Source organism: Cucurbita maxima, unplaced genomic scaffold, assembly GCF_002738345.1.
Source record: "Cucurbita maxima cultivar Rimu unplaced genomic scaffold, Cmax_1.0 Cma_Scf00280, whole genome shotgun sequence".
NCBI lineage: Eukaryota > Viridiplantae > Streptophyta > Magnoliopsida > Cucurbitales > Cucurbitaceae > Cucurbita > Cucurbita maxima.
Window position 1 is genome coordinate 25,001 of NW_019272296.1, and position 20,800 is coordinate 45,800.

General features: G+C 45.3%; 36 non-coding genes and 6 pseudogenes across 36 annotated transcripts; all 42 read left to right on the forward strand.

Annotated features, from left to right (window-relative positions):
* Positions 1-85: 85 nt before the first annotated feature.
* Positions 86-204, forward strand: LOC111474273. Its single transcript, XR_002715950.1, has one exon. It is a non-coding gene; the product is annotated as a 5S ribosomal RNA (ribosomal RNA).
* Positions 205-337: 133 nt separating this feature from the next.
* On the forward strand, positions 338-456 carry LOC111474265. Its single transcript, XR_002715942.1, has one exon. It is a non-coding gene; the product is annotated as a 5S ribosomal RNA (ribosomal RNA).
* Positions 457-589: 133 nt separating this feature from the next.
* LOC111474276 lies at positions 590-708 on the forward strand. Its single transcript, XR_002715953.1, has one exon. It is a non-coding gene; the product is annotated as a 5S ribosomal RNA (ribosomal RNA).
* A 133-nt stretch (positions 709-841) lies between these two features.
* Positions 842-960, forward strand: LOC111474280 (annotated as a pseudogene).
* Positions 961-1,316: 356 nt separating this feature from the next.
* Positions 1,317-1,435, forward strand: LOC111474243. The gene has a single exon (XR_002715920.1). It is a non-coding gene; the product is annotated as a 5S ribosomal RNA (ribosomal RNA).
* A 133-nt stretch (positions 1,436-1,568) lies between these two features.
* Positions 1,569-1,687, forward strand: LOC111474270. Its single transcript, XR_002715947.1, has one exon. It is a non-coding gene; the product is annotated as a 5S ribosomal RNA (ribosomal RNA).
* A 132-nt stretch (positions 1,688-1,819) lies between these two features.
* LOC111474228 lies at positions 1,820-1,935 on the forward strand (annotated as a pseudogene).
* A 2,229-nt stretch (positions 1,936-4,164) lies between these two features.
* Positions 4,165-4,287, forward strand: LOC111474229 (annotated as a pseudogene).
* A 133-nt stretch (positions 4,288-4,420) lies between these two features.
* LOC111474256 lies at positions 4,421-4,539 on the forward strand. The gene has a single exon (XR_002715933.1). It is a non-coding gene; the product is annotated as a 5S ribosomal RNA (ribosomal RNA).
* Positions 4,540-4,672: 133 nt separating this feature from the next.
* Positions 4,673-4,791, forward strand: LOC111474246. Its single transcript, XR_002715923.1, has one exon. It is a non-coding gene; the product is annotated as a 5S ribosomal RNA (ribosomal RNA).
* A 200-nt stretch (positions 4,792-4,991) lies between these two features.
* On the forward strand, positions 4,992-5,110 carry LOC111474278. The gene has a single exon (XR_002715955.1). It is a non-coding gene; the product is annotated as a 5S ribosomal RNA (ribosomal RNA).
* A 133-nt stretch (positions 5,111-5,243) lies between these two features.
* On the forward strand, positions 5,244-5,362 carry LOC111474249. The gene has a single exon (XR_002715926.1). It is a non-coding gene; the product is annotated as a 5S ribosomal RNA (ribosomal RNA).
* A 134-nt stretch (positions 5,363-5,496) lies between these two features.
* LOC111474239 lies at positions 5,497-5,615 on the forward strand. The gene has a single exon (XR_002715916.1). It is a non-coding gene; the product is annotated as a 5S ribosomal RNA (ribosomal RNA).
* Positions 5,616-5,748: 133 nt separating this feature from the next.
* On the forward strand, positions 5,749-5,866 carry LOC111474231 (annotated as a pseudogene).
* Positions 5,867-5,985: 119 nt separating this feature from the next.
* Positions 5,986-6,104, forward strand: LOC111474244. The gene has a single exon (XR_002715921.1). It is a non-coding gene; the product is annotated as a 5S ribosomal RNA (ribosomal RNA).
* Positions 6,105-6,237: 133 nt separating this feature from the next.
* Positions 6,238-6,356, forward strand: LOC111474250. The gene has a single exon (XR_002715927.1). It is a non-coding gene; the product is annotated as a 5S ribosomal RNA (ribosomal RNA).
* Positions 6,357-6,489: 133 nt separating this feature from the next.
* On the forward strand, positions 6,490-6,608 carry LOC111474259. The gene has a single exon (XR_002715936.1). It is a non-coding gene; the product is annotated as a 5S ribosomal RNA (ribosomal RNA).
* A 133-nt stretch (positions 6,609-6,741) lies between these two features.
* On the forward strand, positions 6,742-6,860 carry LOC111474257. Its single transcript, XR_002715934.1, has one exon. It is a non-coding gene; the product is annotated as a 5S ribosomal RNA (ribosomal RNA).
* A 133-nt stretch (positions 6,861-6,993) lies between these two features.
* Positions 6,994-7,112, forward strand: LOC111474267. Its single transcript, XR_002715944.1, has one exon. It is a non-coding gene; the product is annotated as a 5S ribosomal RNA (ribosomal RNA).
* Positions 7,113-7,246: 134 nt separating this feature from the next.
* On the forward strand, positions 7,247-7,365 carry LOC111474269. Its single transcript, XR_002715946.1, has one exon. It is a non-coding gene; the product is annotated as a 5S ribosomal RNA (ribosomal RNA).
* A 133-nt stretch (positions 7,366-7,498) lies between these two features.
* LOC111474245 lies at positions 7,499-7,617 on the forward strand. The gene has a single exon (XR_002715922.1). It is a non-coding gene; the product is annotated as a 5S ribosomal RNA (ribosomal RNA).
* Positions 7,618-7,817: 200 nt separating this feature from the next.
* Positions 7,818-7,936, forward strand: LOC111474277. The gene has a single exon (XR_002715954.1). It is a non-coding gene; the product is annotated as a 5S ribosomal RNA (ribosomal RNA).
* A 133-nt stretch (positions 7,937-8,069) lies between these two features.
* On the forward strand, positions 8,070-8,188 carry LOC111474261. Its single transcript, XR_002715938.1, has one exon. It is a non-coding gene; the product is annotated as a 5S ribosomal RNA (ribosomal RNA).
* Positions 8,189-8,321: 133 nt separating this feature from the next.
* Positions 8,322-8,440, forward strand: LOC111474263. Its single transcript, XR_002715940.1, has one exon. It is a non-coding gene; the product is annotated as a 5S ribosomal RNA (ribosomal RNA).
* A 133-nt stretch (positions 8,441-8,573) lies between these two features.
* Positions 8,574-8,692, forward strand: LOC111474268. The gene has a single exon (XR_002715945.1). It is a non-coding gene; the product is annotated as a 5S ribosomal RNA (ribosomal RNA).
* Positions 8,693-8,893: 201 nt separating this feature from the next.
* On the forward strand, positions 8,894-9,012 carry LOC111474230 (annotated as a pseudogene).
* A 133-nt stretch (positions 9,013-9,145) lies between these two features.
* Positions 9,146-9,264, forward strand: LOC111474271. Its single transcript, XR_002715948.1, has one exon. It is a non-coding gene; the product is annotated as a 5S ribosomal RNA (ribosomal RNA).
* Positions 9,265-11,578: 2,314 nt separating this feature from the next.
* Positions 11,579-11,697, forward strand: LOC111474272. Its single transcript, XR_002715949.1, has one exon. It is a non-coding gene; the product is annotated as a 5S ribosomal RNA (ribosomal RNA).
* A 133-nt stretch (positions 11,698-11,830) lies between these two features.
* LOC111474240 lies at positions 11,831-11,949 on the forward strand. Its single transcript, XR_002715917.1, has one exon. It is a non-coding gene; the product is annotated as a 5S ribosomal RNA (ribosomal RNA).
* A 133-nt stretch (positions 11,950-12,082) lies between these two features.
* On the forward strand, positions 12,083-12,201 carry LOC111474266. Its single transcript, XR_002715943.1, has one exon. It is a non-coding gene; the product is annotated as a 5S ribosomal RNA (ribosomal RNA).
* Positions 12,202-12,331: 130 nt separating this feature from the next.
* Positions 12,332-12,450, forward strand: LOC111474254. The gene has a single exon (XR_002715931.1). It is a non-coding gene; the product is annotated as a 5S ribosomal RNA (ribosomal RNA).
* Positions 12,451-12,583: 133 nt separating this feature from the next.
* LOC111474260 lies at positions 12,584-12,702 on the forward strand. The gene has a single exon (XR_002715937.1). It is a non-coding gene; the product is annotated as a 5S ribosomal RNA (ribosomal RNA).
* A 133-nt stretch (positions 12,703-12,835) lies between these two features.
* On the forward strand, positions 12,836-12,954 carry LOC111474262. The gene has a single exon (XR_002715939.1). It is a non-coding gene; the product is annotated as a 5S ribosomal RNA (ribosomal RNA).
* A 133-nt stretch (positions 12,955-13,087) lies between these two features.
* Positions 13,088-13,206, forward strand: LOC111474274. The gene has a single exon (XR_002715951.1). It is a non-coding gene; the product is annotated as a 5S ribosomal RNA (ribosomal RNA).
* A 132-nt stretch (positions 13,207-13,338) lies between these two features.
* Positions 13,339-13,457, forward strand: LOC111474255. Its single transcript, XR_002715932.1, has one exon. It is a non-coding gene; the product is annotated as a 5S ribosomal RNA (ribosomal RNA).
* Positions 13,458-13,590: 133 nt separating this feature from the next.
* LOC111474258 lies at positions 13,591-13,709 on the forward strand. The gene has a single exon (XR_002715935.1). It is a non-coding gene; the product is annotated as a 5S ribosomal RNA (ribosomal RNA).
* A 133-nt stretch (positions 13,710-13,842) lies between these two features.
* On the forward strand, positions 13,843-13,961 carry LOC111474247. The gene has a single exon (XR_002715924.1). It is a non-coding gene; the product is annotated as a 5S ribosomal RNA (ribosomal RNA).
* Positions 13,962-14,093: 132 nt separating this feature from the next.
* Positions 14,094-14,212, forward strand: LOC111474251. Its single transcript, XR_002715928.1, has one exon. It is a non-coding gene; the product is annotated as a 5S ribosomal RNA (ribosomal RNA).
* Positions 14,213-14,345: 133 nt separating this feature from the next.
* LOC111474241 lies at positions 14,346-14,464 on the forward strand. Its single transcript, XR_002715918.1, has one exon. It is a non-coding gene; the product is annotated as a 5S ribosomal RNA (ribosomal RNA).
* Positions 14,465-14,597: 133 nt separating this feature from the next.
* On the forward strand, positions 14,598-14,713 carry LOC111474279 (annotated as a pseudogene).
* Positions 14,714-14,845: 132 nt separating this feature from the next.
* Positions 14,846-14,964, forward strand: LOC111474248. The gene has a single exon (XR_002715925.1). It is a non-coding gene; the product is annotated as a 5S ribosomal RNA (ribosomal RNA).
* A 133-nt stretch (positions 14,965-15,097) lies between these two features.
* LOC111474252 lies at positions 15,098-15,216 on the forward strand. The gene has a single exon (XR_002715929.1). It is a non-coding gene; the product is annotated as a 5S ribosomal RNA (ribosomal RNA).
* Positions 15,217-20,800: the final 5,584 nt, after the last annotated feature.

The window sequence follows — 20,800 nt, forward strand, 5'->3', positions numbered from 1 at the left end:
TGAGAACCTCCCCCGCTCACGCCCATCGCGTTTCGATCATGCCGCCCTGCATGCGTTAAATTCGATTTTGTGCGCATGCCATGTCTGGTGCGATCATACCAGCAGTAATGCACCGAATCTCATCAGAACTCCGCAGTGAAGCGTGCTTGGGCGAGAGTAGTACAAAGTTGGGTGACCACTTGGGAAGTCCTCGTGTTGCACCCCTTTTTTTCTTTCAGTTTCTCCCAGTTCTTTTCTTCCTTTCTCTACAAATGAGAACCTCCCCCGCTCACGCCCATCGCGTTTCGATCATGTCGCCCCGCATGCGTTACATCCGATTTTGTGCGCATAGCATGTTGGGTGCGATCATACCAGCACTAATGCACCAGATTCCATCAGAACTATGCAGTCAAGAGTGCTTGGGCGAGAGTAGTATTAAGTTGGGTGACCACTTGGGAAGTTCTCGTGTTGCACCCCTTTTTTTCTTTCAATTTCTCCCAGTTCTTTTCGTCCTTTTTCTACAAATGAGAACCTCCCCCGCTCACGCCCATCGCGTTTCGATCATGCCGCACCCCATGCATTAAATCCGAAATTGTGCGCATGGCATGTCGGGTGCGATGATACCAGCACTAATGCACTAGATCCCATCAGAACTCCGCAGTTAAGCGTGCATGGCCGAGAGTAGTACTAAGTTCGGTGACCACTTGGGAAGTCCTCGTGTTGCACCCCTTTTTTTCTTTCAATTTGTCCCAATTCTTTTCTTCCTTTCTCAACAAATGAGAACCTCCCCCGCTCACGCCCATCGCGTTTCGATCATGCCGCCCTGCATGCGTTAAATTCGATTTTGTGCGCATGCCATGTCTGGTGCGATCATACCAGCAGTAATGCACCGAATCCCATCAGAACTCTGCAGTGAAGCGTGCTTGGGCGAGAGTAGTACAAAGTTGGGTGACCACTTGGGAAGTCCTCCTGTTGCACCCCTTTTTTTTCTTTAAGTTTCTCCCAGTTCTTTTCTTTCTTTCTCTACAAATGAGAACCTCCCCCGCTCACGCCCATCGCGTTTCGATCATGTCGCCCCGCATGCGTTACATCCGATTTTGTGCGCATAGCATGTTGGGTGCGATCATACCAGCACTAATGCACCAGATTCCATCAGAACTATGCAGTCAAGAGTGCTTGGGCGGAAGTTCTCGTGTTGCACCCCTTTTTTTCTTTCAATTTCTCCCAGTTCTTTTCGTCCTTTTTCTACAAATGAGAACCTCCCCCGCTCACGCCCATCGCGTTTCGATCATGCCGCACCGCATGCATTAAATCCGAAATTGTGCGCATGGCATGTCGGGTGCGATCATACCAGCACTAATGCACTGGATCCCATCAGAACTCCGAAGTTAAGCGTGCTTGGGCGAGAGTAGTACTAAGTTGGGTGACCACTTGGGAAGTCCTCGTGTTGCACCCCTTTTTTTCTTTCAATTTGTCCCAATTCTTTTCTTCCTTTCTCTACAAATGAGAACCTCCCCCGCTCACGCCCATCGCGTTTCAATCATGCCGCCCTGCATGCGTTAAATTCGATTTTGTGCACATGCCATGTCTGGTGCGATCATACCAGCAGTAATGCACCGAATCCCATCAGAACTCCGCAGTGAAGCGTGCTTGGGCGAGAGTAGTACAAAGTTGGGTGACCACTTGGGAAGTCCTCGTGTTGCACCCCTTTTTTTCTTTCAATTTCTCCCAGTTCTTTTCTTCCTTTCTCTACAAATGAGAACCTCCCCCGCTCACGCCCATCGCGTTTCGATCATGCCGCCCCGCATGGGTAAATCCGATTTTGTGCGCATGGCATGTTCGGTGCGATCATACTAGCACTAATGCACTTCCCATATGAACTCCGCAGTTAAGCGTGCTTGGGCGAGAGTAGTACTAAGTTGGGTGACCACTTGGGAAGTTCTCGTGTTGCACCCCTTTTTTTCTTTCNTTCTTATACCTATCATAGTCATACCGTTATGTGAACATACCTTAGTCATATCATCACAAGAACGTATCCTAACGCTATTGTTCTATAAATCTATCACAAACTTATCCATTTCTACCGGTAACCTAATCGTATTCTTTCATCAATCTCTCTTATCCATATCACTCTGGTATGTAACCTAACCTTAACGTTTCATGAACGTATTTTACTCCTATTGTTACATTTCATTTTGTGCATCCTTCTCGTATCCTATCTCAAACATATCATTAAACACATCGTACCATAATTATTATCATACAGTTCAAATATTATAACATATACATAACATATAAGAAGCATATCGATCCACAGACAATTCACACATATCAATATATATGACACGTGTTGAACCACGAGGCACGTGTCAACATCAAATATAACCATACCGAGAATAAGGTGACTTACCTTGCTAGCTTAAGTCGTTGTCACGAATATATCTTTAACGAAAGTTCGATTCTGTCCTTTGTAATCCGAGTCAACTTATATAAGCCCATGACATCAGTTTCAAGTTTGAACTCTACACACTTATTTCTCTAATTTACATTGGTCATTGTTAAAAGTCTTGAAATGTTATATATCTATAATTATATTTTTATTAAAAATCTTATTTTCCATGGTTACTGTTGTATAAAAAAAAGTAGATACAACTATTCTAGTTATTTTGGGTTTTACTACTATATGTATTTACCCTCTGTATTTTCTTTTCCCTCTATATTTAGTTTGTGGTTTTTAATTCTTTAATCTTATTTTCTTCCTATCTGTTGCATTTTAATTTTGTTCTCATATATTCAAAATTTCTACTAAATCTTGTTTCCAAATACGAAATACTGAAATTTAGAGAACTTAAAAGCAGTAAAACATAATTTAAAACGATGAAATGCATAACAACCTATTCTAACCTAAAAGTAGAAATTTAAATATGAATCTTCTCTGTGCACATGCCATAGTCTTTGCTGGCGATGTCGCCGTCCTCCATACAAGTGCGTCTTGCCTTTACCTAAAAAATGATGTGGCACTCAGTCTTAGTATTTCAAAGAATACTCAGTAAGTGGCCCCACTATAGGGGGCCATGCAAATGCAAACACATGCAATCATGGTTTAGGGACCTATCTCTAACATCATAGGGGTGGCCTCCAGTCTCGAACAAATTGGATTTGTAGTACTTCCCTAAATACAACTCACACGTGCGAGTGTGAGTCCTTAGGGCGCTTGCACACCCCCTAGACCCTCTAGGCAAGCTAATCTGTAGTAACGTCCGAAGGTAAGTGGAACCCTATAGTGTCATGTGCCTCATGAACTCCCTCATCTGTGCGCATTCGCACTCATCATCATATTATGCTTGTCTGCACTCGTCATCTCAAAGGGAAGTAGCCCTATGCTTATGAACATACAATATACATGAGGTCCCTCTAAACCCATCATAATGTCTCTTCTGACACAACCCTCTAGTCTCATCTCTTTATTACTCTAGGTAACACATGCTCGTGGATATTTATATTAATATCATTTTCATGCTCTTAGGGTTGTGTCTTATGTCGATCTAACGACACGATGCGATATGGCATTCATCATCATATAACATGCTCAATATGGAAAACATCATCATATAACATCATCACATCCTTATCTAACGTTATCAAGTCATCATATAACATCATCACATCATCATATAACATCATCACATCATCATCTAACACCATCACATAACATTATCACATCATCACCTAACGTCATCACGTCATCACATAACATTATCACATCATCAAATAACATCATCACATCATCATATAACAACATCGCATCATCATCTAACATCATCACATCATCACATAACATCATCACATCATCATATAACAACATCACATCATCATATAACAACATTGCATCACTATCTAACATTATCAAGTCATCATATTACATCATCACATCATCATACAACATCGACACATCATCATACATCGTCATCACGTCATCATATAACGTCATCACATCATCATATAACATAAAACATAAATGATACGTGCAAGGCCACTAGGCACGTGTCGTCATACATAAGACAAGTCTTTCAACCGAGCCGATAGAAAGGCCACTTAAATGAGAACCTCCCCCGCTCATGTCCATCTCGTTTCGATCATGCCACCCCGCATGCGTTAAATCCGATTTTGTGCACATGGCATGTCAGGTGCGATCATACCAGCACTAATGCACCAGATCCCATCAGAACTTCGCAGTGAAGCGTGATTGGGCGAGAGTAGTACTAAGTTAGTTGGGTGGCCACTTGGGAAGTCCTCGTGTTGCACCCCTTTTTTTATTTCAATTTCTCCCAGTTCTTTTCTTCATTTCTCTACAAATGAGAACCTCCCCCGCTCACGCCCATCCCGTTTCGATCATGCCGCCCCGCATGCGTTAAATCCGATTTTGTGCGCATGGCATATCGGGTGCGATCATACTAGCACTAATGCACCGGATCCCATCAGAACTCCGCAGGTAAGCGTGCTTGGGCGAGAGTAGTACAAAGTTGGGTGACCACTTGGGAAGTCCTCGTGTTGCACCCCTTTTTTTCTTTCAATTTCTCCCAGTTCTTTTCTTCCTTTCTCTACAAATGAGAACCTCCCCCGCTCACGCCCATCGCGTTTCGATCATGCCGCCCCGCATGCGTTAAATCCGATTTTGTGCGCATGGCATGTCGGGTGCGATCATACCAGCACTAATGCACCGGATCCCATCAGAACTCCGCAGTTAAGCGTGCTTGGGCGAGAGTAGTACAAAGTTGGGTGACCACTTGGGAAGTCCTCGTGTTGCACCCCTTTTTTTATTTCAATTTCTCCCAGTTCTTTTCTTCATTTCTCAACAAATGAGAACCTCCCCCGCTCACGCCCATCGCGTTTCGATCATGCCGCCCCGCATGCGTTAAATCCGATTTTGTGCGCATGGCATCTCACGCCCATCGCGTTTCGATCATGCCGCCCCGCATGCGTTAAATCCGATTTTGTGCGCATGGCATTTCGGGTGCGATCATACTAGCACAAATGCACCGGATCCCATCAGAACTCTGCAGTTAAGCGTGCTTGGGCGAGAGTAGTACTAAGTTCGGTGACCACTTGGGAAGTCCTCCTGTTGCAACCCTTTTTTTCTTTCAATTTCTCCCAGTTCTTTTCTTCCTTTCTCTACAAATTAGAACCTCCCCCGCTCACGCCCATCGCGTTTCGATCATGCCGCCCCGCATGCGTTAAATCCGATTTTGTGCGCATGGCATGTCGGGTGCGATCATACCAGCACTAATGCACCGGATCCCATCAGAACTCCGCAGGTAAGCGTGCTTGGGCGAGAGTAGTACAAAGTTGGGTGACCACTTGGGAAGTCCTCGTGTTGCACCCCGTTTTTTTCTTTCAATTTCTTCCAGTTCTTTTCTTCCTTTCTTTACAAATGAGAACCTCCCCCGCTCACGACCATCGCGTTTCGATCATGCCGCCCCGCATGCGTTAAATCCGATTTTGTGCGCATGGCATGTCGGGTGCGATCATACCAGCACTAATGCACCGGATCCCATCAGAACTCCGCAGTTAAGCGTGCTTGGGCGAGAGTAGTACTAAGTTGGGTGACCACTTGGGAAGTCCTCGTGTTGCACCCCTTTTTTTCTTTCAATTTCTCCCAGTTCTTTTCTTCCTTTCTCTACAAATGAGAACCTCCCCCGCTCACGCCCATCGCGTTTCGATCATGCCGCCCCGCATGCGTTAAATCCGATTTTGTGCGCATGGCATGTCGGGTGCGATCATACCAGCACTAATACATCGGATCCCATCAGAACTATGCAGTTAAGCGCGCTTGGGCGAGAGTAGTACTAAGTTGGGTGACCACTTGGGAACCCTTTTTTTGTTTCAATTTCTCCCATTTCTTTTCTTCCATTCTCTACAAATGAGAACCTCCCCCGCTCACGCCCATCGCGTTTCGATCATGCCGCCCCGCATGCGTTACATCTAATTTTTTGCGCATGGCATGTTGGGTGCGATCATACCAGCACTAATGCACCGGATCCCATCAGAACTCCGCAGTGAAGCGTGCTTGGGCGAGGGTAGTACTAAGTTGGGTGACCACTTGGGAAGTCCTCGTGTTGCACCCCTTTTTTTGTTTCAGTTTCTCCCAGTTCTTTTCTTCCTTTCTCTACAAATGAGAACCTCCCCCGCTCACGCCCGTCGCGTTTCGATCATGCCGCCCCGCATGCGTTAAATCCGATTTTGTGCACATGGCATGTCGGGTGCGATAATACCAGCACTAATGCACCGGATCCCATCAGAACTCCGCAGTTAAGCGTGCTTGGGCGAGAGTAGTACTAAGTTTGGTGACCACTTGGGAAGTCCTCGTGTTGCACCCCTTTTTTTCTTTCAATTTCTCCGAGTTCTTTTCTTCCTTTCTCTACAAATGAGAACCTCCCCCGCTCACGCCCATCGCGTTTCGATCATGCCGCCCCGCATGCGTTAAATCCGATTTTGTGCGCATGGCATGTCGGGTGCGATCATACCAGCAGTAATGCACCGAATCCCATCAGAACTCCGCAGTGAAGCGTGCTTGGGCGAGAGTAGTACTAAGTTGGGTGACCACTTGGGAAGTCCTCGTGTTGCACCCCTTTTTTTCTTTCAATTTCTCCCAGTTCTTTTCTTCCTTTCTCTACAAATGAGAACCTCCCCCGCTCACGCCCATCGCGTTTCGATCATGCCGCCCCGCATGCGTTAAATCCGATTTTGTGCGCATGGCATGTCGGGTGCGATCATACCAGCACTAATACATCGGATCCCATCAGAACTCTGCAGTTAAGCGCGCTTGGGCGAGAGTAGTACTAAGTTGGGTGACCACTTGGGAAGTCCTCGTGTTGCACCCTTTTTTTTGTTTCAATTTCTCCCAGTTCTTTTCTTCCATTCTCTACAAATGAGAACCTCCCCCGCTCACGCTCATCGCGTTTCGATCATGCCGCCCTGCATGCGTTACATCCGATTTTTTGCGCATGGCATGTTGGGTGCGATCATACCAGCACTAATGCACCAGATCCCATCAAAACTCCGCAGTGAAGCGTGCTTGGGCGAGGGTAGTACTAAGTTGGGTGACCACTTGGGAAGTCCTCGTGTTGCCACCCCTTTTTTTGTTTCAATTTCTCCCAGTTCTTTTCTTCCTTTCTCTACAAATGAGAACCTCCCCCGCTCACGCCCATCGCGTTTCGATCTTGCCGCCCCGCATGGGTTAAATCCGATTTTGTGCGCATGGCATGTCGGGTGCGATCCTACCAGCCCTAATGCACCGGATCCCATCCAAACTCCGCAGTTAAGCGTGATTGGGCGAGAGTAGTACTAAGTTGGGTGACCACTTGGGAAGTCCTCGTGTTGCACCCCTTTTTTTCTTTCAATTTCTCCTCGTTCTTTTCTTCCTTTCTCTACAAATGAGAACCTCCCCATTCACGACCCATCGCGTTTCGATCATGCCGCCCCGCATGCGTTAAATCCGATTTTGTGCGCATGGCATGTCGGGTGCGATCATACCAGCACTAATGCACCGGATCCCATCAGAACTCCGCAGTGAAGCGTGCTTGGGCGAGGGTAGTACTAAGTTGGGTGACCACTTGGGAAGTTCTCGTGTTGCACCCCTTTTTTTCTTTCAATTTCTCCCAGTTCTTTTCGTCCTTTTTCTACAAATGAGAACCTCCCCCGCTCACGCCCATCGCGTAATTTCTCCCAGTTCTTTTCGTCCTTTTTCTACAAATGAGAACCTCCCCCGCTCACGCCCATCGCGTGTCGATCATGCCGCACCGCATGCATTAAATCCGATTTTGTGCGCATGGCATGTCGGGTGCGATGATACCAGCACTAATGCACTAGATCCCATCAGAACTCCGCAGTTAAGCGTGCATGGCCGAGAGTAGTACTAAGTTCGGTGACCACTTGGGAAGTCCTCGTGTTGCACCCCTTTTTTTCTTTCAATTTCTCCCAGTTCTTTTCTTCCTTTCTCTACAAATGAGAACCTCCCCCGCTCACGCCCATCGCGTTTCGATCATGCCGCCCCGCATGCGTTAAATCCGATTTTGTGCGCATGGCATGTCGGGTGCGATCATACCAGCACTAATGCACCGGATCCCATCAGAACTCCGCAGTTAAGCGTGCATGGCCGAGAGTAGTACTAAGTTCGGTGACCACTTGGGAAGTCCTCGTGTTGCACCCCTTTTTTTCTTTCTATTTGTCCCAATTCATTTCTTCCTTTCTCTACAAATGAGAACCTCCCCCGCTCACGCCCATCGCGTTTCGATCATGCCGCCCTGCATGCGTTAAATTCGATTTTGTGCGCATGCCATGTCTGGTGCGATCATACCAGCAGTAATGCACCGAATCCCATCAGAACTCCGCAGTGAAGCGTGCTTGGGCGAGAGTAGTACTAAGTTGGGTGACCACTTGGGAAGTCCTCGTGTTGCACCCCTTTTTTTCTTTCAATTTCTCCCAGTTCTTTTCTTCCTTTCTCTACAAATGAGAACCTCCCCCGCTCACGCCCATCGCGTTTCGATCATGTCGCCCCGCATGCGTTACATCCGATTTTGTGCGCATAGCATGTTGGGTGCGATCATACCAGCACTAATGCACCAGATTCCATCAGAACATAGCAGTCAAGAGTGCTTGGGCGAGAGTAGTACTAAGTTGGGTGACCACTTGGGAAGTTCTCGTGTTGCACCCCTTTTTTTCTTTCAATTTCTCCCAGTTCTTTTCGTCCTTTTTCTTGGGAAGTTCTCGTGTTGCACCCCTTTTTTTCTTTCAATTTCTCCCAGTTCTTTTCGTCCTTTTTCAACAAATGAGAACCTCCCCCCGCTCACGCCCATCGCGTTTCGATCATGCCGCACCGCATGCATTAAATCCGAAATTATTCGCATGGCATGTCAGGTGCGATGATACCAGCACTAATGCACTAGATCCCATCAGTACTCCGCAGTTATGCGTGCATGGCCGAGAGTAGTACTAAGTTCGGTGACCACTTGGGAAGTTCTCGTGTTGCACCCCTTTTTTTCTTTCAATTTCTCCCAGTTCTTTTCGTCCTTTTTCTACAAATGAGAACCTCCCCCGCTCACGCCCATCGCGTTTCGATCATGCCGCCCCGCATGCGTTAAATTCGATTTTGTGCGCATGCCATGTCTGGTGCGATCATACCAGCAGTAATGCACCGAATCCCATCAGAACTCCGCAGTGAAGCGTGCTTGGGCGAGAGTAGTACAAAGTTGGGTGACCACTTGGGAAGTCCTCGTGTTGCACCCCTTTTTTTCTTTCAATTTCTCCCAGTACTTGGGAAGTCCTCGTGTTGCACCCCTTTTTTTCTTTCAATTTCTCCCAGTACTTGGGAAGTCCTCGTGTTGCACCCCTTTTTTTCTTTCAATTTCTCCCAGTACTTGGGAAGTCCTCGTGTTGCACCCCTTTTTTTCTTTCAATTTCTCCCAGTACTTGGGAAGTCCTCGTGTTGCACCCCTTTTTTTCTTTCAATTTCTCCCAGTACTTGGGAAGTCCTCGTGTTGCACCCCTTTTTTTCTTTCAATTTCTCCCAGTACTTGGGAAGTCCTCGTGTTGCACCCCTTTTTTTCTTTCAATTTCTCCCAGTACTTGGGAAGTCCTCGTGTTGCACCCCTTTTTTTCTTTCAATTTCTCCCAGTACTTGGGAAGTCCTCGTGTTGCACCCCTTTTTTTCTTTCAATTTCTCCCAGTACTTGGGAAGTCCTCGTGTTGCACCCCTTTTTTTCTTTCAATTTCTCCCAGTACTTGGGAAGTCCTCGTGTTGCACCCCTTTTTTTCTTTCAATTTCTCCCAGTACTTGGGAAGTCCTCGTGTTGCACCCCTTTTTTTCTTTCAATTTCTCCCAGTACTTGGGAAGTCCTCGTGTTGCACCCCTTTTTTTCTTTCAATTTCTCCCAGTACTTGGGAAGTCCTCGTGTTGCACCCCTTTTTTTCTTTCAATTTCTCCCAGTACTTGGGAAGTCCTCGTGTTGCACCCCTTTTTTTCTTTCAATTTCTCCCAGTACTTGGGAAGTCCTCGTGTTGCACCCCTTTTTTTCTTTCAATTTCTCCCAGTACTTGGGAAGTCCTCGTGTTGCACCCCTTTTTTTCTTTCAATTTCTCCCAGTACTTGGGAAGTCCTCGTGTTGCACCCCTTTTTTTCTTTCAATTTCTCCCAGTACTTGGGAAGTCCTCGTGTTGCACCCCTTTTTTTCTTTCAATTTCTCCCAGTACTTGGGAAGTCCTCGTGTTGCACCCCTTTTTTTCTTTCAATTTCTCCCAGTACTTGGGAAGTCCTCGTGTTGCACCCCTTTTTTTCTTTCAATTTCTCCCAGTACTTGGGAAGTCCTCGTGTTGCACCCCTTTTTTTCTTTCAATTTCTCCCAGTACTTGGGAAGTCCTCGTGTTGCACCCCTTTTTTTCTTTCAATTTCTCCCAGTACTTGGGAAGTCCTCGTGTTGCACCCCTTTTTTTCTTTCAATTTCTCCCAGTACTTGGGAAGTCCTCGTGTTGCACCCCTTTTTTTCTTTCAATTTCTCCCAGTACTTGGGAAGTCCTCGTGTTGCACCCCTTTTTTTCTTTCAATTTCTCCCAGTACTTGGGAAGTCCTCGTGTTGCACCCCTTTTTTTCTTTCAATTTCTCCCAGTACTTGGGAAGTCCTCGTGTTGCACCCCTTTTTTTCTTTCAATTTCTCCCAGTACTTGGGAAGTCCTCGTGTTGCACCCCTTTTTTTCTTTCAATTTCTCCCAGTACTTGGGAAGTCCTCGTGTTGCACCCCTTTTTTTCTTTCAATTTCTCCCAGTACTTGGGAAGTCCTCGTGTTGCACCCCTTTTTTTCTTTCAATTTCTCCCAGTACTTGGGAAGTCCTCGTGTTGCACCCCTTTTTTTCTTTCAATTTCTCCCAGTACTTGGGAAGTCCTCGTGTTGCACCCCTTTTTTTCTTTCAATTTCTCCCAGTACTTGGGAAGTCCTCGTGTTGCACCCCTTTTTTTCTTTCAATTTCTCCCAGTACTTGGGAAGTCCTCGTGTTGCACCCCTTTTTTTCTTTCAATTTCTCCCAGTACTTGGGAAGTCCTCGTGTTGCACCCCTTTTTTTCTTTCAATTTCTCCCAGTACTTGGGAAGTCCTCGTGTTGCACCCCTTTTTTTCTTTCAATTTCTCCCAGTACTTGGGAAGTCCTCGTGTTGCACCCCTTTTTTTCTTTCAATTTCTCCCAGTACTTGGGAAGTCCTCGTGTTGCACCCCTTTTTTTCTTTCAATTTCTCCCAGTACTTGGGAAGTCCTCGTGTTGCACCCCTTTTTTTCTTTCAATTTCTCCCAGTACTTGGGAAGTCCTCGTGTTGCACCCCTTTTTTTCTTTCAATTTCTCCCAGTACTTGGGAAGTCCTCGTGTTGCACCCCTTTTTTTCTTTCAATTTCTCCCAGTACTTGGGAAGTCCTCGTGTTGCACCCCTTTTTTTCTTTCAATTTCTCGTTCTTTTCTTCCTTTCTCTACAAATGAGAACCTCCCCCGCTCACGCCCATCGCGTTTCGATCATGCCGCCCCGCATGGGTTAAATCCGATTTTGTGCGCATGGCATGTTGGGTGCGATCCTACCAGCCCTAATGCACCGGATCCCATCCAAACTCCGCAGTTAAGCGTGCTTGGGCGAGAGTAGTACTAAGTTTGGTGACCACTTGGGAAGTCCTCGTGTTGCACCCCTTTTTTTGTTTCAATTTCTCCCAGTTCTTTTCTTCCTTTCTCTACAAATGAGAACCTCCCCCGCTCACGCCCATCGCGTTTCGATCATGCCGCCCCGCATGCGTTAAATCCGATTTTGTGCGCATGGCATGTCGGGTGCGATCATACCAGCACTAATGCACCGGATCCCATCAGAACTCCGCAGTTAAGCGTGCTTGGGCGAGAGTAGTACTAAGTTGGGTGACCACTTGGGAAGTCCTCGTGTTGCACCCCTTTTTTTCTTTCAATTTCTCCCAGTTCTTTTCTTCCTTTCTCTACAAATGAGAACCTCCCCCGCTCACGCCCATCGCGTTTCGATCATGCCGCCCCGCATGGGTTAAATCCGATTTTTTGCGCATGGCATGTCTGGTGCGATCCTACCAGCCCTAATGCACCGGATCCCATCCAAACTCCGCAGTTAAGCGTGCTTGGGCGAGAGTAGTACTAAGTTGGGTGACCACTTGGGAAGTCCTCGTGTTGCACCCCTTTTTTTCTTTCAATTTCTCGTTCTTTTCTTCCTTTCTCTACAAATGAGAACCTCCCCCGCTCACGCCCATCGCGTTTCGATCATGCCGCCCCGCATGCGTTAAATCTGATTTTGTGCGCATGGCATGTCGGGTGCGATCATACCAGCACTAATGCACCGGATCCCATCAAAACTCCGCAGTTAAGCGTGCTTGGGCGAGAGTAGTACTAAGTTAGGTGACCACTTGGGAAGTCCTCGTGTTGCACCCCTTCTTTTCTTTCAGTTTCTCCCAGTTCTTTTCTTCCTTTCTCTACAAATGAGAACCTCCCCCGCTCACGCCCATCGCGTTTCGATCATGCCGCCCCGCATGGGTTAAATCCGATTTTGTGCGCATGGCATGTCGGGTGCGATCCTACCAGCCCTAATGCACCGGATCCCATCCAAACTCCGCAGTTAAGCGTGCTTGGGCGAGAGTAGTACTAAGTTGGGTGACCACTTGGGAAGTCCTCGTGTTGCACCCCTTTTGTTCTTTCAATTTCTCCGAGTTCTTTTCTTCCTTTCTCTACAAATGAGAACCTCCCCCGCTCACTCCCATCGCGTTTCGATCATGCCGCCCCGCATGCGTCAAATCTGATTTTGTGCACATGGCATGTCGGGTGCGATAATACCAGCACTAATTCACCGGATCCCATCAGAACTCCGCAGTCAAGCGTGCTTGGGCGAGAGTAGTACTAAGTTTGGTGACCACTTGGGAAGTCCTCGTGTTGCACCCCTTTTTTTCTTTCAATTTCTCCCAGTTTTTTTCTTCCTTTCTCTACAAATGAGAACCTCCCCCGCTCACGCCCATCGCGTTTCGATCATGCCGCCCCGCATGGGTTAAATCCGATTTTGTGCGCATGGCATGTCGGGTGCGATCCTACCAGCCCTAATGCACCGGATCCCATCCAAACTCTGCAGTTAAGCGTGCTTGGGCGAGAGTAGTACTAAGGTTGGTGACCACTTGGGAAGTCCTCGTGTTGCACCCCTTTTTTTCTTTCAATTTCTCCTCGTTCTTTTCTTCCTTTCTCTACAAATGAGAACCTCCCCATTCACGACCATCGCGTTTCGATCATGCCGCCCCGCATGCGTTAAATCCGATTTTGTGCGCATGGCATGTCGGGTGCGATCATACCAGCACTAATGCACCGGATCCCATCAAAACTCCGCAGTTAAGCGTGCTTGGGCGAGAGTAGTACTAAGTTAGGTGACCACTTGGGAAGTCCTCGTGTTGCACCCCTTCTTTTCTTTCAATTTCTCCCAGTTCTTTTCTTCCTTTCTCTACAAATGAGAACCTCCCCCGCTCACGCCCATCGCGTTTCGATCATGCCGCCCCGCATGCGTTAAATCCGATTTTGTGCGCATGGCATGTCGAGTGCGATCATACCAGCACTAATGCACCGGATCCCATCAAAACTCCGCAGTTAAGCGTGCTTGGGCGAGAGTAGTACTAAGTTGGGTGACCACTTTGGAAGTCCTCGTGTTGCACCCCTTTTTTTCTTTCAATTTCTCCGAGTTCTTTTCTTCCTTTCTCTACAAATGAGAACCTCCCCCGCTCACGCCCATCGCGTTTCGATCATGCCGCCCCGCATGCGTTACATCCGATTTTGTGCGCATGGCATGTTGGGTGCGATCATACCAGCACTAATGCACCGGATCCCATCAAAACTCCGCAGTTAAGCGTGCTTGGGCGAGAGTAGTACTAAGTTGGGTGACCACTTGGGAAGTCCTCGTGTTGCACCCCTTTTTTTCTTTCAATTTCTCCGAGTTCTTTTCTTCCTTTCTCTACAAATGAGAACCTCCCCCGCTCACGCCCATCGCGTTTCGATCATGCCGCCCCGCATGGTTACATCCGATTTTGTGCGCATGGCATGTTGGGTGCGATCATACCAGCACTAATGCACCGGATCCCATCAAAACTCCGCAGTTAAGCGCGCTTGGGCGAGAGTAGTACTAAGTTGGGTGACCACTTGGGAAGTCCTCGTGTTGCACCCCTTTTTTTCTTTCAATTTCTCCGAGTTCTTTTCTTCCTTTCTCTACAAATGAGAACCTCGCCCGCTCACGCCCATCGCGTTTCGATCATGCCGCCCCGCATGCGTTACATCCGATTTTGTGCGCATGGCATGTTGGGTGCGATCATACCAGCACTAATGCACCGGATCCCATCAGAACTCCGCAGTTAAGCGTGCTTGGGCGAGAGTAGTACTAAGTTGGGTGACCACTTGGGAAGTCCTCGTGTTGCACCCCTTTTTTTCTTTCAATTTCTCCGAGTTCTTTTCTTCCTTTCTCTACAAATGAGAACCTCCCCCGCTCACGCCCATCGCGTTTCGATCATGCCGCCCCGCATGCGTTACATCCGATTTTGTGCGCATGGCATGTTGGGTGCGATCATACCAGCACTAATGCACTTCCCATATGAACTCCGCAGTTAAGCGCGCTTGGGCGAGAGTAGTACTAAGTTGGGTGACCACTTGGGAAGTTCTCGTGTTGCACCCCTTTTTTTCTTTCAATTTCTCCCAGTTCTTTTCTTCTTTCTCTACAAATGAGAACCTCCCCCGCTCACGCCCATCGCGTTTCGATCATGCCGCCCCACATGCGTTAAATCCGATTTTGTGTGCATGGCATGTTGGGTGTGATCATACCAGTACTAATGCACCAGATCCCATCAGAACTCCGCAGTTAAGCGTGCTTGGGCGAGAGTAGTACCAAGTTGGGTGACCACTTGGGAAGTCCTCGTGTTGCACCCCTTTTGTTCTTTCAATTTCTCCGAGTTCTTTTCTTCCTTTCTCTACAAATGAGAACCTCCCCAGCTCACTCCCATCGCGTTTCGATCATGCCGCCCCGCATGCGTTAAATCCGATTTTGTGCGCATGGCATGTCGGGTGCGATCATACCAGCACTAATGCACCGGATCCCATCAGAACTTCACAGTCAAGCGTGCTTGGGCGAGAGTAGTACTAAGTTGGGTGACCACTTGGGAAGTCCTCGTGTTGCACCCCTTTTTTTCTTTCAATTTCTCCGAGTTCTTTTCTTCCTTTCTCTACAAATGAGAACCTCCCCCGCTCACGCCCATCGCGTTTCGATCATGCCTTCCCGCATGGGTTAAATCTGATTTTGTGCACATGTCATGTTTGGTGCGATCATACCAGCAATAATGCACCGAAGATGACATCATGAGACACGTGGGCTCACCCCCCCTCCGAGTTCTTTTCTTCCTTTCTCTACAAATGAGAACCTCCCCCGCTCACGCCCATCGCGTTTCGATCATGCCTTCCCGCATGGGTTAAATATGATTTTGTGCACATGTCATGTTTGGTGCGATCATACCAGCAATAATGCACCGAAGATGACATCATGAGACACGTGGGCTCACCCCCCGCAGGATCATAGAGTCTGTACGCCTTGCTCCCAGGTTTGTAGCCGATGAAGACGACCTTCAACCCCTTTGGATCGAGCTTGACAAGGTTGGAACGCGCTACCTTCATGTATGCGACACATCCGAACACTCGAAAATGATGTACCACTGGCTTTCTATTGTACCAGGCCTCATGTGGCATCTTCCCGTCTAGGCTTCACATTAGCGACCGATTGAGAAGATAGACAGTCGTCATTACCGCCTCTCTCCAGAATCTTTCAGGTATCCCGGCCGTCATCAACAAAGATCTTGTTGTTTTGCTAGAGGGAGTAGGGCATTGTTAGTCGCTGCTGCATGCCGAGCTCGTCGCAGTAGTTACTGTAGCTCGCTGAGGTGAATTCTCTACCTCAGTCCGTGCGTAGCATTCACATCTTCTTCCCACATTCGGCCTCCGCTAACGCCCGAATGCGCTTAATCGCCTATGTCGCCCCACTTTTCACTTACAGGAGAATCAGCCATATGAAGCGGCTTCTGTCATCGACTAGCAAGAGGAAGAGGGTCTTGCTGCCTAGGGTCGCCGGCTTGATGGGCCCGCAAATATCGCCGTGCACAAGCTCCAACAGCTCACCAGCACAGTAGGATGTCCGAGACGGAAAGGCGGTGCACCTCTATATGCCGATGAGGCACCCGTTGCATAGCTTGTTCACGTCTTTGATTGCTGGAAAATGGTGCACCATCTCCTCCTTATGTAGTTTTTCCAGAGCAGGAAAGTTTAGGTGACCATACCTTGTATGCCACCTCCAAGATACTTCTTCGGTCCTGACCGAGAGGCTGACCGGTTGTTCTATCACCAACTCCAAGATGTAAAGGCAGTTTGCTGTGCGCCAAACTTGCGTGAGCAGTTGTCGTCGATCATCGTAGACCTTGAGTAGTGCGTGCTCGATGGAAATATGGTAGACGGTCTCATCGAGTTGACCCAGGTTCACAAGGCTAGCATTGAGCCTCGGGATGAAGTAGACGTCAATCAGGTTGCGGTGCTCACCTCCCTTGCTGACGAATAGGATGGTGCTATGCCCTTCGATCTCGACGACGGAGCCATCGTCGAATTTTACCATCCCACGAATCCCCGAATCGATCTCAGAGAATGCAGACCTGGCCTCGGTGATAAGATAAGGAACCACTACAAGGAGAGTAAGATTCGAATTACCTTGTTGATCGAATATCTCAAGGCAAGAACATTGTTTGAGATTTCAATCACTCCACAAGCAAGATCGATCATGTCTAGCTTGAATGATTCTTGTTGATTAAATATCTCAAGGCAAGAACACTTGCTTGAGATTCGAATCACTCCACAAGAAAGATTGATCATGTCGGGCTTGAATGATTCAACATGCAACCTAAACTACATATAATTGCAAAGAAACTTAGCCATTGGCTAAAGAAGAGGACTGATATGAACCAAAAGGCATCAATCATACAATATACTTCAATGAAGATGTGAAGAAAAGGTTGTCAAAATTATCAAAAGGTGTTTCAATACATGCCACATTGAAGAAGAATGAAGTTTGATTGTTATAAATTTTGGGTGGGTTACAATTTAGAGTAATTTAGAGTTATTGTATTTTAAGACATTTTATTTACTTTAGGTTACATTTACATAATGGCTAATTATGACCATAAAGTATGAAGGTTACAACTCTTGGAATGCCTTTAATAGTTTCATTTTTGAGGCTATATAAAGCCATGTATGTTCTATTTGTAAGAAGACTTGGAAAATGTAGTAAAAGAAGCATTTGTGCTCTTCTTTAGCAATTGGCTAAGTTTCTTTGCAATTCTATGTAGTTTAGGTTGCATGTAGAATCATTCAAGCTCGACATGATCAATCTTGCTTGTGGAGTGATTCGAATCTCAAGCAAGTGTTCTTTCCTTGAGATATTTGATCAACAAGAATCATTCAAGCTAGACATGATCGATCTTGCTTGTGGAGTGATTCGAATCTCAAACAATGTTCTTGCCTTGAGATATTCGATCAACAAGGTAATCTGAATCTTACTCCCCTTATAATGGTTCATTATCTTATCAAAGGACAAATGCTTCTTTTACTATATTTTTCAAGTCTCTTGCACATACAACATACATGGCTTTATATAGCCTCAAAATGGAACTATTAAAGACATTCCAAGAGTTGTAACATTCATACTTAATGAGCATAATTAACCATTGTGTAATTGTAACCTATAGTAAATAAAAAGTCTTAAAATACATAAATGAAATACAATAACTCTAAATTGTAATCTACTCAAAATTTATAACATAAAACTTCATTATTCTTCAATGTGGCATGAATTGAAATATCTTTTGATAATTTCAACAATATTTTCTTCACATCTTCATTGACGCATCTTGTATGATTGATGTCTCTTGGTTCATATCACTCGGTCATATGGTTTGTTGCCCCTGTGTCGAGGACCCATCGTCGGTGCTCTTGGTGATGTTGTTGCCCCTGTGTTGAGGACCCGAGAGTGGTTATGCTGTTGGTGAGCCTGCAGCTGCTCGATGTTTGATTCCCGCACTCGCTGCACACCAACCGAACGAGATTTGATTCCCTCCCAAGTCGATTGCGGGGCGATGGGGCTGAACCGTGGCTTCTGGGCTGGATTGAGGTTTGGGCAGAAGGTAGAGGCCGAGGGGAAAGAAGTCGGGCTAGCTCTCTCAGATTTTGGGTTCGAGTTGACCCGGATCTGTGGATCTTGTCTTCCTTACCAGCGACGTTGTTGACTTCTAGCAATAGTGAGGAAAACGTCGACGTGTAAAAATCGGCTGAAGGAAAACTTCTTCGAGGAAAAAAATAACGAAAAAAGAAAGGGAGAGAAATATTTGCTGAAGAACCGATGGTTATTATTTGATTTAGTTTCACGTATTTCAATAACAAATCTATCCTAGATTTAGAAGTAGTGGCATAAACCTTGCGCCCAAAAAGTTGGTCAAAATGGCCAGCAAAAAATATGCTCTTCCATTAAACGGGGAGCGTTAATTCAGATGTTCAAAAGTAAAAAACAACTAACGAAATTTAAGAAATAAAACCATAGCTATTATCTAACAGGCGTTTTCGTTGCTAATATCGGTCCTCTTTCTTCCTTTTCCTCTTTATTTATCTTCTTTCTTTCCTCGAAGTTTAGTGGCCTAAAAGTTCCTAAAACCATAGATCTAAGAATGTTTACAATTTTTTGACCTCGGTTACCGACGATGGCGCTTACGAAAAAGTACAAAACATACCTTGAGTTATTGTGCTTTCGTTAGGGATTATTCTCATGGTGGTAACTGAGCGTTTGACGTCGATTTTCGGGTGGTTTTGGACTCGTCGAAGAAATTGAAAACTCGCCGAAGTTATCTGAAATCTCTCTCTCGCTCTCGTATTTTCTTTCTTTTCTCTGTTTGCAAGTATTTTGATCGATTCTGGCAGTTGTGGGTTGAAGGTTGAGTGAGGTGTGGCTATCATTTCGCGTGGGGTCCACGAAACTCGGCGGTCGCTAGAAAACTCACGAGTTTTCCAACGATTGAGTTTCTCTTTTTTTTTTTCTTTTTCTTGGGTCGTTATAGTGCGAGTATCAATCGTCTTTGCCAATAAATAGTTTAGAAGATAAACTGCATGACATATTTGTTGGAAATAAACTTAAATGAAAGAGAGAGAGAAAAAAAAAACAGTTTTTAAATTGAGTAAAAAAGCCATACTTATTTTAGGAAATGAGTAGTATATGGGTGAGAAAACATGTAAAGAAAACGTGGGATAGTTATGGCTAGAAAACTTGCAAATAGGCTTTACTTATCATTGAAATATTAGAGCAAGTAGAGCAAGAGTCATAATAGAGCAAAAAGAAGCAAAAAGAGAAAAAGAAGAAAGAGTTAAAGTTCTGTGAAATCGAAAAAGGCTTTTGAGAAGTCTGTCTCCTTGTCTCTCCCCTCTCGACACCCCCTTCAAAGTTTTCTAAACGGGTTAGTTTCAGAGTGAATGTCCATTTTCTACAAGTCGGTATCAAAGCGGCTTTTATTTTCTAAAAATTGGTATTAGAGCAAATTTTATTTCAACAAATTGATATCAGAGCCGATGGCGAACATGATGGGACAAATGCTGCTACCACGATTGAAGGAGGAAAGTTTTCTACATCTAAGTAATTCCAAAGCTCATCTTCCATTAAAGACACTTATATCATTTACCAATCAATTTAAGTATACATGTTTTAAACTTTTATGGTCTAACTCAATTTTTTTTTCTTACTGATACTTTAGTTTCATCTTTACCTAAATCAAAGTTATACCATTTTCTTTCAGACACTACCACTTTTAATATCTATAGTATACTATAAGATATTGACATCTATCAAGCTTCTTAGGTCATTTAATTCCATTTGAAACTACTTACTCTATACATTAGTACATTCATTCTCATCTCTATGTTCATAAGATTGTGTAGTTTATCTATGTTTAAGACGTCTAACTAAAACATATGATCTTGCTTAGCAAAATCATTTTCACGCATACACTAACATTTAGTAGCTTAAAACTATAACTACTCATTCACAGCAACAATCTCAGTAAATCTAAACATCATCAACATAACAATTTACATTCACATTCCATGCAAGGTAAAACATAACGTATTCTAAATTATAATAAATATAGAATTAACCTAACATGAATGCAGTAAATTATAATACAATCAATAGAGTAAAAGTCCAATTATGAGTTATATTTTATAATTACCAAATAATAACAACATGTCATTTTCTTATCTTACGCAAGACATACCTGGCGGAGACGGGGCACCGACGGTGGGACCATGGAACATGCCAAGCCAACATTGCAAGCTAGTCTACAAGATCTATAACCTAGGGCTCTGATACTAACTATAACGATCCAAAAATTTCTACTTAATTTAAGGTCGCTACTATATACGTACAATAAACATTGAATGCGGAAGCCTTCATTTAAATTCCATAAAACATAACGTTTAACTTAAAACACAGCCATGGACTTACGTGTTTCGAAAACATCTTTAAAATGACACAACAAAAGACCCAAAATAAAATAAATAAGCGTTTTAAGTTTTAAACATCCTATTCTAGCCTAAGTCTAAGAAAATAAATACCATTATCCTATGCAGGTGCCATGATCTCGAGTTGCGATGCCATCGTTAGCCGTACAGAAATGCCATGCCTTAACCAGAAAAA